General features: G+C 36.9%; 1 long non-coding RNA gene across 1 annotated transcript in view; it reads left to right on the top strand.

The window, feature by feature from the left end:
• The first annotated feature begins 318 nt into the window (after window positions 1–318).
• LOC121012496 (uncharacterized) overlaps window positions 319–14083 on the top strand; it is a 58435-nt gene continuing 44670 nt past the window's right edge. Inside the window, exons 1-2 of the long non-coding RNA XR_005782139.1 lie at window positions 319–679; window positions 6523–6629. This is a non-coding gene — a long non-coding RNA (uncharacterized LOC121012496). The remainder of the gene's footprint in view (window positions 680–6522; window positions 6630–14083) is intronic.

Here is a 14083-nt window from a genome sequence, read left to right as displayed (position 1 = left end):
TTTTCAAAAATATTTAATTTGAAGGATGATTAAGAAGTGATTTTTAAAAATGTGCATGGATAGGGGCTATGGCATTGGTTGAAATACTGTGTCTTTGTGGCCTATATAATGTGAACCTCTGAGCCCCGATTTCCTTCTCAGAATCCAAGGATAATTTCTCATTATACTCTTATTTTGAAGACTTGGAATATATTTGTAAGCACCTGGCATGAAATACGAGACAGAAAAGGTATATATAAAAATAAAGTCTCAGTTTGTGTGTCATAAGTACTAGATTTTAAAGGAGCAAGCTCCATGAAATGGAAATGTCTTGTATGTTTGTAATAAAAAGAAAAAGAAATTTGGCTTGGGGAGGATTTGGGCTATTGTAAGTTCCTGAGATGATTTTTTTTCCCACTATGTTCAGAATCCTTACAGATATATAAGATAGTATTTACCACATTATGCTGCAATAACCAACAGCTTCTGAAATCCAGCAACAAAAGTTTGTAAATTTTTATTTCCTGTTTATTTTATATTTAGGTTGTGGTAGCTGCACATTAACTGTGACCCTGCTCCACATACATTCTTCAACCCAGAACCTAAGGAGAAGAAGCAGCCTTTCCTTGCTACATATCTTTCTCATTGCAGAAGAAAATGAAGACGGTTGAATCGTACATGACTCAAAACTTCAGACATGGTATGTGTTACTTCGCTCACATTCCACTGATGAAAGCAAGTCACACAGGCAGAGTGGTATCACTGAGCCAGGGAAGTCGTTCCTCCAAGGGAAGTCCCTGAAGTTCACATGGCAACACATAAGAGATTTATGATTCTCCTACAAGAGGGGGCTGAATAATTGGTTATAATAAAACAATCGACTCCCCCCCCCTAAAATTTAAAGGAAAAAAATAATTAGAATGTCCTCTAGAGTTGGGTGGACATATTTCCTCCACCTGAAATAAAACATTGCTTTGTGGAGCCAATGGGATATTTAGCATAATAGAAAATGCTGATTTTTTAAAAGAGCAAATGAAATAACACAGTCTAAGAATACAGTTTCCAGTGACTGATATGGCCTTAGCATGACTGGTCAAATAGGTGGATTTAATGTTAGATGGATAGGTCTGGGCAATACTGATTATCACTCTCCCAGGGCAGCAGGCAAATTCACAGAACCACAGTAAGCATGATTGCATTGAGCCTCAGACTAAAGGATTTACAGTCTCCCTTAGTCCAACTACAATATATTGGTTAAATACTCTGCCAGAGTTTATTAGATTCAGGCTACCCCGAGTTGTCTGTATTATTAGCTAGCAGACTGAATATTCTACTTATATACTCAGTCATCAGTAAACAATGGGAAACCCTCTCCCCCCGCCATATTGTTTTTCCACCATAAAAATAACATATTTCAGCTCTCCAAGAAACTAGCACTTTCATTCTCATTTGTAAATTGAGAAACTGATATTGAGGGAGTGAGTCTTGTCCTCCAACTCTCAGCTGGTAAGAGAAAGACCAGGAAGGTGCCCTGGATTCTTCATGAAGACCAGTGTACTAGTATGGCTTAGCATTTGAGTTTCCATGTAATTCCACAGTGGTGGAAACCTAAACAGTTTTATTATGAAGAATTAACAGATTTTTGCACAGAGAAGAATTAATCAAAATAGTTTCTTCCCTCCAGAGCTTAACACACTCATTTATAATTGTTTTTGTTGTTGACATGGTTTGTTTTTTATTTTTAATTTTTTTAAATGTTTATTTTTGAGAGAGAGAGAGAGAGACAGAGTGCAAGGTGCGGGGGCGGGGGGGGGGGGGGGGGGAAAAAAAAAGAGACACACAAAATGAAGCAGGCTCCAGGCTCAGAGCTGTCAGCACAGAGCCCGATACGGGGCTTGAACCCACAGACTGAAGCAAAGTTGGAAGCTTAACCAACTGAGCCACCCAAGCACCCCTATGTTGTTTGTTTCTTAAAAAATACTTCCACTTGTGTGGATAATGCAGTCACTTTAGGCCGAGCTGGTTCAAACCCTTAATTAAAAATGGGCAATTATTAAAATGACAATTGAAACCTGACTTCTTAATCAAGTTTAATAGTAGTTTACAAAGCAAATTAATGATTTTCTTCAGTAAAAACATTTGAGTCAGTTGTGCACATGGATAAATGGTAAAATTCATTTTATGTTAGAAGTATGTATTTTTAGGCTTGAACAACCAGAAAAGCAAGAAAATACATGTGGGGTATTTGTCTTTTTATGCATACAGAAAAAAAAAATAGCAAGGATTATATCTGAAAACTAAAGGTCTCTCTCCCTTGTTTTTAGCAACCCAGTTAACTTTGCTAGAGTCACTCATTTCTCATGTAGACTTCCGGACATAAGCCTATACATCAGTGTTAACTATTGCTGTGATACCTGCTGAAGAGGCTAAAAGAGGGTAGGGATTAGGCAAGCATTTCAATTTTTCCAAATGTTGCCATCAAGGGCTGGGAAACAGGGGAGCATGAATAAAAGAAAAAGACCTAAGAAACAGAGCAGTGTTCTGAAGCATTTCTATGCCATTCTGGGTCTCTTGTCACATTATTTGGTATTTTCATTGGGCTCAAAAAAAATTGGGGGCAAAATATTTCTTTTCCAAAATGTTACGGAGCTACAGATTTAAAAAGGGGAGCCGATAGTATCCATGGAGAGAACAAGGAATATGTAAGGCTACCTTTCTGTTGAGAATTGAGAATAAGATTTTAAAAAGAAAGAAAAGGCTACTTTCTTTCTCAGAGGGCTTGTCTCTGAGATGAGTAGAGATGAATTTAAGCTTATCCATTCTTTCATAGAAGGAATATTTATTGAACACCTAATATGTGTCTGGTGCTGATGACGTGAAAGTAAGCAACATAAATATGACTCCTATGGCCTTAGATATTCCCCAGATTCAATTAGTCAACAGCCACATGATGAATAGCCCATTTGCTGAAAGCCTACTGAAACACTATCTTGCAAAAAGACCATTCATTCAAATTATACATTCATCAAAAATTACTTTTATTAACAATTGCTATGTAGAATGTGATAGATTATGAAAATGACAACCAGGAAAATGTAAATAAAAATAACAATGAGATAGCACTACACATTTATTTGAATGCTGGCAAGATTCTGAAGCGAACAGAACTCTCATTCATTGGTGATGTGATGCAAAGTGATACAACTTTCGCAGTTTCTTCCAAAGCTAAATACACTTTCCTGACTTCTTGATGTGGGACCTAGTTATATGACTTGCTTTCTTCAATGGAATGTAAAATTTCATAATGTATAAACAGAAGTATTAGGCTATAAGGTCGGCTTTAATTTTCTTTACTTTCTCTGAGCATGGCACAGCTGAAAAGGTCTTCTCCTTCAGCCTTGGTTCCAGAGTGAGAAGACAGAGGAGAGCAATATCAAATCAGCTGACATAAAATACGAGCAAGGCATAAAAATGTCTATGATTGTAAGCCACTGAATTATGGGGAGTATTTGTTACCTCAGCAATGCTGACTGATACAACCTTCCATCTGCATATAAAATAGTAAATAAGAGGTCATAAATCCAAAATGTACCATACCAAATCTGCATTCAACTGTGTCTATTAAAAATATGTAGAAAGTCAGTGACTTGGATTTAAAATGGTGTGTGTGTGTGGTATGTGATGTGTTATTCTATAGTATCCTATTCTTCACTTTGGAACACTGACTTTTCCTTACCATTTCTTGTATGCATGTATGTATGTATGTATGTATTTTCTCTTTATTTTTTATGATATACAGATCACATCACAATGGCAAATTAGTAAAAAACAAGTGATGATATGAATAATGATATAATAAGTAATAAATATTACTATTATACTTTGTAAAAAAGTACAACGAAATTACCTAGATTTGGTAGCAATTCACAGATGATACTAGATAAAACAAAAATAACTTCTCACCTTAAGAGCCCAAGATTTCTCAAATGATCAATGTGCATATGCATATGGCAGGCAAGTTGGCTTTCAGCAAATTGGTTGCTTGGTGCGTGGGTTTTTTTCAGTCAGTTGGTATCCTTCCCCATTTTTGCTGCCCTATCTAGATTCAGGAGGAACTGAGCTTAGTCCAAGGATTTTAAGCAGTAAGGAAATATTTGATGTGTTCAACTGTATAGTTTTACTTATATAATCTCTAGAACTGTCTCTAAGAGAACCTAACCTACATTCACAACGAGTGACCCTAAGAAATGGAAACATGAGTCAAATGTGAGTGGCTATACTAAAAGAATTTAAATGAAATTAAGTCATCAAATCTGTCAGGGACCTGATCAATATGATAACACTGCCATACTAGAGGAAGGAGTCTTCCTTCTCTTACCCTTAACTTAGTAATGTGGCAATGAAGTGGAAAAGGTCCAGGACCACAAGTAGGAAATAGATGGAAGTCAGCCTGGACTAACCATATAAGTTCCGTAATGTAAAGAATGCAAAAAATGCTGTCAGCAAGGCTGACATGCTTGGGATTATATTGCTGGAGATCCAGAATGAGCATCTAATGTTTCTATCAGGGATATTGCCTGAAGATATCGTGCCTTCACTCTAGACTCTAGAGGAGGGGAAACTTGAGATGTGGTTTAAGTTGTAATAAACTATGTCTTTTCTGGTCAGTATGAATTCTAGATTACTATCTGATAACTGCACACTTCCTAGAATTCATAGGCCAGTGGTCCAGAATGAGTAAACACTGAATCTCTGAAGAAAATGACAAGAGAAACATGGGATTTTCTTTGATTGATGATAAGGGTCAAATATCTCCTTACTGTGTGGTGACAGCACACAGACACAGTACATAAAGAGAGGTCTTAGAAAGGCAAGACCTGACCTGAGCTTGAGAATGTTACAAAAGCAAGGAAGTTTGCCACTTTCCTGGGAAGCTTGAAGGGCTACAGTAGATGGCCACTTCTCAACACCTCTGGCCAATCATAACTTTAAACACCTACATGAAAAATGTATCACCCTTGAGAGATTGTTTGGGACTGGAGTACATATCCCCTAAAATCAAGGTCTCCCATGTGCTCAATTCAGACTGTCAAAACAGTTTGAGATTTAAGTATCAGCATGGACGCTTGCATGGACAACCCAAGGTGACTATGGAATAACAAAATTTTTCTGGGTTATATGGACATTATGAACATCTGATGCTATCATTTATGGGTTTATGCTCAGTGGCTAAGAAACATATGAGAAAAGGAAAAGTTTGGATTAAGAATGTTCAGAAGCCACAAATTCCAAATAGGAGTTTGGTACACCCCTACCTCTCTTAATTTAAAGACAAATGTAAGGATATGTATCAGTGTTCTCAAACTTCTAAGAATAATATCGTTCTTGGAAATTTCAAATATTAAATTCTCCCAAAAAAACTATTTTCGGGTTATCTCTACTTGGCTGGTGCAATAAGTATGGCACTAGTCCACCCATGTGATTATCTAGCAGTGAGACAGGCTCATAAATCTTGGCCACTGGTAACATTTGCTGTGAATTTTGTTTCCACAGATCACTGAGCTTGTCTTTCTTGCACTGTAGAACAAGGCTAAACCTTCACAATGATTTCTGAAGTTTTAAGAGAAAAGACTACAAAGATGAACCCATGTTGCATAAAGGCTGACAAGTCTGTTTCTATAATATCCTGAATAAATTTTTAAACCCGAGAGGAACAGCAGGGTTATGGGCTACCTGAGAGAAAGAGGCAGTCAAGACTGAATCACAGTGACTTAGAGATGGGAATGAGCTCAGGCCAATCACATAATACTTGCTATTGTGCTCTGGCTTAGTCACAGCCAAATTCAGGAAGCACATTCCATTAGACTAAATAAAGCCTCGATCATGTGTAAAATTTCCAGCTTGAATAGGCAGCCATCCTATCACTCATCAGGCTAGATGCATTTAATGGGTGTAATTTCTTCCTCATATTTCTATGCATTTATTGTTTCATTTTTATTATAGGAATTTGGACATATTATTAAGTTTATTATTTTGTGTTAAGCCTAGGCTTAAGTAAATACTGTTCTTCAGGGTGTACATGAAAATATGTTTCCTTTAGATTGTCAAAAGAATGGGGCAATCTGATTCAACTTAACTATGAGATTAGAAGAAAGGAAAAGTGAAAAAAACAAAAACAAAACACAAAACTTATCCAGCACCAAGCCAATGTTTGAGAGCTTATACACATTATTTTAGAGGGGGATTGTAAAAGGTAAATTCCTCAATTCCAGAAGTTCTGATTCTGTAGACTCAAGATGGAATTTAGAAAAAAAAAATATTTTAAGAAAGTTTCACAAGTGATTTTTATTTGGTGAACACTGACTTGGGCCTCTGTAAACTGCATTAAACTTAATTTGCTTAAGTCCTTACATTGCTTAGAGTAAAAGGAAAGATAGAAGATGAATGATCTTTTTATTCTATGCAGGCCAATTATCTGAAAAGCTTAATGTCAGAAATTATCCTTGCAACATTTTAATTTCAAGACTGAACTTCATTTTTCAGACCTGCTGAACTGCACAGCTCTAAGGACTATATGAGCCAGGCTTCAGCTGGCTGCTGACCAGAGTTTCAGTATGAAGCAAGTGCTCATTAAGCACAACGAAGTTCAGGTGAGTGTAATTACACACACACACACAAACACACACACACACACATATGCTGGAAGATGTTCTATGTATATTTTGTTTTCTGGCAGATTTTCCAAAGTAATGGTATGCCCCAAACAAAAGCCTAGAAAATATGCCCCAAAGTAGAGATTTAGACCTTCAATAACAGGAGATAGGAGGTGACTTAGTTATTTGGGGGGTTGGAGGGAAGTCAGGTTGAAGCTGTTTCTATTAAAAATTCTCCAGAACTCCCCCAGAAGAGGGCTCTGAGACAAATATTTAAAAGTAAATTGTACCAGAGGAGATTTCAGGAAGCACTGATAGAGGAGTGAGGAACAGTGAGACTAGCAATGCAAGGCAGCCAATAAGGATGCTTTATCAAGCAAGTGATTGTGGACAACTGGGGCTCAGTTCTAACTGGAGAACTCTGGGAGACAGTGTAGAACACGTGCTTTAGGATTAGCTTCCTCAAAGGTAGCAGGAGCTGGCATATTGAACACTAACTCCCATCAGTCATTGGTTGAAGGCTGCTCCAGGGGAATACTCATTCCCAAGTACTTCCAGTTTCCCTCTTGCACAGGCAAATCAAGCTTCAGAGCAAGTCCTCTGGCCAAGGTGCAGTCTCTGTAATTTGGGATTCCAGCATGTATACTGAAATGTAAGGGCCAAGGATGCAGGAGGAGGACTGAAAGCATCAGCTAGAGAGATCTGGAAAAATTAAATCTTTGAAGCCAGCTACTCTTCCTAGGATAAAGTACAATGGAAAAAAGGACTTGATAGGCAAGAGCCAAGCCTTATTATGTTTGTCTGTTTTATAAAAACACCAAACCAGGTTAAAGGGCAGGGAGCTACTGGCTGTCCTGATTACCAATCCATGAATAGGTATAAAATTATCACAGTGATGGACTAGAGCTATGGTACCAGTTTACTTGGATTTCCACTTTAGAGTCCTTCTGCGATAACTGGTGAAATGTCAAATTTTCCTTATACCCCAAAGTAGGGAATAGCCTCAGCAGAAATTTTTAAAGCACCTCTTGTTTGAATTCCCTAGCTATGTTAAATGTTTTTGCCTCATTTAAGTGTAGGTTTCATGGTGTAATCTCAGGTGTCTGAGCTTCACCAGGAATATAAAAAAAGTGAGCAGAAATTCTAAAACTGAATGACATGTAACAAAATGCTGTTCACCTACAATTAGTAATTTGTTTTCTAAATGAATATGGATTTATATGCCTCTTATTCAGTTGCTTATGTAAAAATTATGAATTTCTCATTTTAAACAAAGTAAAATTATTTTTTATGAATTTAACTTTCTGCCTCCAAAATACAGAATAAGTGAATATGTAAAAAGTATCATATTTGAAGGAACACCAGTTTTTTAGACCACCAGGAGAAATCTCATGTGGTTTCATATAGCATTTAGGAAACCACCAACTTTGGCCGACCGAGAAAGTGAATAAGAATCTTGTGTTATTTTAAATATGTTCAGTACCTTCTCCCAAAATGTTGAAGGAGTGTCCACAGCTGCACAAACTACAGCTTTGCAAAGAATTAAAACCACCCCTTTGTTCATGAAGGTCAAACAATTACAGTGCTTATAGACATGATGCCCTAAAGCTATATGAATGGAATCATAGAGGGATTTTTTTCCACTGGAGATTTGCAAACTCATCAGATGGAGACAGTGTAGAAAGTAGCTTGCCAGATTTAGATTTCATTCTGCCTCTGGTCTATTCTGAAAATCAGAAGACTTCCTCTTGTGTGCTCTGTGGATCAGAGCAAGCTTCTCTCTCTCTCTCTCCCCCTCTCATTCTGTCTCCCTCCCTTATACACACACACAAGGCATGATTGTGTCTTTAAATTCAATTTATTCCCACTTCCACATTTTGCCTTACAGCAATATTTACAAATTGTAGAATGATTTCCTGACTATAGTCATGCCTGGGACTACTTTCCAAAGTAACTTAGCTTAAATCTACCAGGTTGGCACTGGGACAATTACATTGAAAGATATCCTAAATTGAGTGTCACTTTCTCTGGTTTTTTACGGTATGGTCTCTGACACATAAGAGACTCTGCTGTCATTACAAACTATTGTCAAAAACATATTTTCGAAGAGAAAAAGAACTTAAATACCAATATTGTAATTTGAATAGGGGCATAATTTAGCATCTTGGATTTATACTGCTTATTTGGGTACTTTCTCTATTTCCCTCTGGTAACCATCAGCACTCCAGAGTCAAGACTGTTTCTTGGTTTGGCTTTTTTTCCCTTTGCTCTTTTGTTTTGTTTCTTTAATTCTATGTGTGAGTAAAATTACATTGCATTTGTCTTACTCTGACTTATTTCACTTAGCAATATCCTTTCTATCTCCATCTGTGTTGTTGCAAATGACAAAATTTCATTCCTTTTTATGGCTGAATAATATCCCATTGTAAATATACCACATCTTCTTTATCCATTCAACTATCAATGGACACTTGGGCTGCTTCCTTATTTTGTAAATAATGCTGCAATAAACATAGGGGTGCAGATACCCCTTTAAGTTAGTGTTTCTCTATCTTGGGGGTAAATACCTAGTAATGTGATTACTGGATCATAGAGTAGTCTTATCTATAATTTTTTGAGGAACCTCCATACTGTTGTGCTGCTTGTGGTTTTGATTTTAGCCATTCTGACAGGTGTGAGGCCATATTTCATTGTAATTTTGATCTGCATCTCCCTGATGATGAGTGATGCTGAGCATCTTTTCATGGGTCTGTTGGCCAAATGTAAATCTTCTTTGGAAAAATATCTGCTCATGTCTTCTGCCCATTTTTTAGTTGGATTATTTGTGTTTGGGGTGTTCATTTTTATCAGTATTTTATACATTTTGGATACTAACCCTTTACTGGATATGCCACTTGGAAATATCTTATCCCATTCAGTAGGTTATCTTTCAGTTTTGTTGATTGTTTCCTTTGCTGTGCAGAAGGTTTTTATTTTGATATAGTTCCAATAGTTTAATTTTGCTTTTATTTCCCTTGCCTCAGGAGACATATACATTGCTATGGCCAATGTCAGAAAAATTACTGCCTGTGCTGTCTGCTAGGATTTTTTATGGTTTCAGGTCTCACACTTAAGTATTTAATTCATTTTGAGTTTATTTTTGCGTATGGTATAAGAAAGTGGACCAGTTTCATTTTTTGCATGTAACTTTCAGTTTTCCCAACACCATTTGTTAAAGAGACTGTATTTTTCCCATTGGATATTCTTTCCAGCTCTGTCAAAGATTAATTGACCATATAATTGTGGGTTTGTTTCTGGGTTTTCTGTTCTGTTCTATTGATCTATGTGTCTGTTTTTGTGTCAGTACCATACTGTTTTGGTTACTAAGCTTTGTAATATAACTTGGAATCTGGAATTGTGATACCTCAGCTTTGCTTTTCTTTTTCAAGATTACTTTGGCTACTCGAGGTCTTTTGTGGTTCCATACACATTTTAAGACTTTTTTAGTTCTGTGAAAGATGCTAGTGGTATTTCAACAGGGATTACATTAAATCTGTAGATTGCTTTGGGTAGTGTGGACATTTTAACGATATTTGTTCTTTCAATCTGTAAGCATGGAATGTCTTTTCATTTCTTTGTGTTATCTTCAACCTCTTTTTAAAAATATAATTTATTGTTAAATTGGCTAACATACAGTATCCAAAGTGTGCTCTAGGTTTTTGGGGTAGATTCCCGTGGTTCATCGCTTACATACAACACCCAGTGCTCATCCCAACAAATGCCCTCCTCAATGCCCATCACCCATTTTCCCCTCACCCCCCCATCACCCCTTAATTTGTTCTCTGTATTTAAGAGTCTCTTATGGTTTGCTTACCTCCCTCTCTGTTTGTAACTATTTTTCCCCTCCCCTTTCTCCATGGTCTTCTGTTAAGTTTCTCAAGATCCATATATGAGTGAAAACATATGATATCTGTCTTTCTCTGACTTATTTCACTCAGCATAATACCTTCCAGTTCCATCCACATTGCTGCAAATGGCATGATTTCATTATTTCTCAATTCCAAGTAGTATTCCACTGTATATATGAACCACATCTTCTTTATTCATTCATCAGTTGATGTACATTAGCCTATTGTTGAAAGTGCTGCTATAAACATTGGGGTACATGTGCCCCTATGAATCAGCACTCCTTTATCCTTTGGATAAATTCCTAGTAGTTCCATTGCTGGGTCATAGGGTAGTTCTATTTTTAATTTTTTGAGGTGAGGAACCTCCCCAAAGTTTTCCAGAGCAGCTGCACCAGTTTGCATTCCCACCAACAGTGCAAGAGGGTTCCCATTTCTCCACATCCTCACCAGCATCTGTTGTTTCCTGAGTTGCTAATTTTAGCCACTCTGTATCTTCAGCCTCTTTCATCAGTGTCTTATAGTGTTCAGAGTACAAGTCTTTTACCTCCTGGTTAGGTTTATTCCTAGTTATCTTGTCATTTTTCGTGCAATTGAAAATGAGATTGTTGGGGTGCCTGGGTGGTTCAGTCGGTTGAGTGACTGACTGGCTCAGGTCATGATCTCACAGCTCGTGAGTTTGAGCCCCTTGTTGGGCTGTGTGCTGACAGCTCGGAGCCTGGAGCCTGCTTTGGGTTCTGTGTCTCCCTCTGTCTCTGCCTCTAACCTACTCTCATTCTGTCTCTGTCCCTCAAAAATAAACATTTAAAAAAAGAAAATGAGATTGTTTTCTTAATTTCTCTTTCTGCTGCTTCATTATTAGTGCATTCATTTATCAGTTCTAGTAGTTTTTTGGTGGAGTCTTTAGGGTTTTCTATATACGGTATCATATCATCTGCAAATAGTGAAAGTTTTACTTCTTTCTTACTCATTTAGATGCCTTTTTATTTCTTTTTGTTGTCTGATTTCCATGGCTTGGATTTCTGGTACTATGTTGAATAAAAGTGGTGAAAGCGGACATCCTTATCTTGTTCCTGACTTTTGGGGGAAAACTTTGTTTTTCCCTATTGTGTATGATATTTGCTGTGGGTTTTTCACATAGGCCTCTGTTATGTTTAGGTATGTTCCCTCTAGACCTACTCTGCAGAGGGTTTTCATCATGAATAGATGCTTTATCAAATACTTTTTCTGCATCTGTTGAAATAATCATAGGATTCTTATCCTTTTTCCTATTGATATGATGTATCATGTTGATTGATTTGCAAATACTGAACTACCTTAGCAATTCAGGAAGAAATGCCACTTGATTGTGGTGAATGATTTTTTTAATGGATCACTGGAATCGGTTTGTTTGTATTTTGTTGAGGATTTTTGCATGTATGTTCATCAGAGATATTGGCCTATAGTTGTTTTGTGTATATGTGGTGTGTTTCTCTGGCTTTGGTATCAGGATAATACTGGCCTCATAGAATTTGGAAGTTTTCCTTCCTCTTCAATTTTTTAGAATAATTTGAGAATAGATATTCACTCTTCTTTAAGTGTTTGGTAGACTTCACCTGAGAAGTCATCTGGCCCTGGACTTTTGGGAGTTTTTTTATTCTTGATTCCATTTCTTTGCTGGTAATCAGTATTGCTCCAATTTTCTATTTCTTCCTGTTTCAGTTTTGGTAGGTTATATGTTTCGGTGGATTTATCCATTTCTTCTAGGTTGTCCAATTTGTTGGCATACATTTTTTCATAATATTCTATTACAACTGTATTTTTGTGGTGATGTTATTTTTTCTCCTCTTTCATTTGTGATTTTGTTTGAGTCCTTTCTCTCTTTCTCTTTTTCATGAATCTGATTAAAGGTTTGTCATTTTTGATCTTTTCAAAGAAACAGCTCCTGGTCTCACAGATTTGTTATATTGGATTTTTCTAAGTTTATCATTTCTTTCTGCTCTCATCTTTATTATTTCTTTCCTTCTTCTGGTTTGGGGTTTTGTCTGTTGTTCTTTTTCTAAGCTTCTTTACATACAACATTTGGTTATTCACTTGAGATTTTTCTTGCTTTTGAGGTGGGCCTGTATTGCTATAAACTTCCCTCTTAGAATGGCTTTTGTTGCATCCCAAGGGTTTTAGACCACTGTGTTTTCATTTGTTTCCCTGTAATTTTTGATTTGTTCTTTAATTTCTTGGTTGACCCTTTCATTGTTTAGTAGCATGTTATTTAACCTCCTTGTATTTGTACTCTTTCAAGTTGTTTTCTTGTGCTTGATTTCTAATTTCAGTGTTGTGGTCAGAAAAGATGTATGGTATGACCCCAGTCTTTTTTAACCAGTTGAGACTTGTTTTATGGCCTAATATGTGGTCTATTCTGGAGAATGTTCCATGTGCACTTGAAAAGAATATGTATTCTGTTTCAGAATAAAATGTTGTAAATATATCTGTTAAGTCCATCTGCTCCAGTGTGTCATTCAAAGCCACGGTTTCCTTATTGACTCTATTTGGATGATCTGTCCATTGATGTAAGTGGGTAACTTACACTTTTTCAAATGTGTCTCCCTTTGGATACAGAAGTGGAGAATGATGAGGGAAATGCAGAGCAAGAAAGGGAAAAGAAAGAGTAAAGTAAAACAAAAACAGGCATCACTGAGGGTTCTGAGTGAGATAGTGAAAGAATAAACAATCTTCTTGGTCTTAGTACCCTCCCCTGTGAAATGTTGGTTGACTAGGACAGTCTCTAAGAATTTAAATAGTTCTAAATATTTTAATTTTTTAAAATGTGTTTATTTCTGAGAGAGCATGAGCAGGAAAGGAACAGAGAGAGCGTGAGACAGTCTGAAGCAGGCTCCAGGCTCTGAGCTGTCCACACAGAGCCCATCGCGGGGCTCCAACTCCTAAACTGCGAGATCATGACCTGAGCCAAAGTCAGACACTTAACCAACTGAGCCACCCAGGTGCCCCAATAATTCTAAATAATATTAACAGTTTCTCAGTTCTTTGCTTGTAAAGTGAGAATGTGATTTTAGCCACCAGCCAATGAAATATCTCAAAATGACTATTGTTTGGATAAAAATAACTCCTTGTAAACTGATTTGTGAGAACTGCCTTACAGCTTTTTGGCATTTTTTTATGTACGAAGATAAAATTATCAGGTGTTCAAGCTTTATTACCAAGTGGCAGAAAACAGGCTCCAGGTCATTCTGGTTACTTTAGGGCTGCATAGGCCATGATGCCTGCTGATCCTGTCACTGCTCACAAGTTCAGGTATTACCTGCACATAGACAGTCTCCAGGGTGAGTTTGCTGCAATGGATCTGGGATTTGAACCAAGAACTTAAGATTTCTCGGCCTCATGATGCCTTTATTCACCCTCAACATAGCCCTGCTAATAAAAATACTTTATACTGGATAGAGATTCTTTGCACAATAACTTGCTTAGTTTGTTTTAATCATTGTTTTAGAGTCCAGATTAAGTTATGTTATTCCCATTTCACAGATGAAGAAAGACAAGCCCTGGAAGAATTTTTTTTTTTTATTTTTTATG

The sequence above is a fragment of the Herpailurus yagouaroundi genome, unplaced genomic scaffold (assembly GCF_014898765.1).
Source record: "Herpailurus yagouaroundi ecotype Mexico unplaced genomic scaffold, PumYag 196, whole genome shotgun sequence".
Lineage (NCBI taxonomy): Eukaryota > Metazoa > Chordata > Mammalia > Carnivora > Felidae > Herpailurus > Herpailurus yagouaroundi.
The sequence above is the reverse complement of the archived record's forward strand: the minus strand, read 5'-3'. Positions and strand labels throughout refer to the sequence as shown.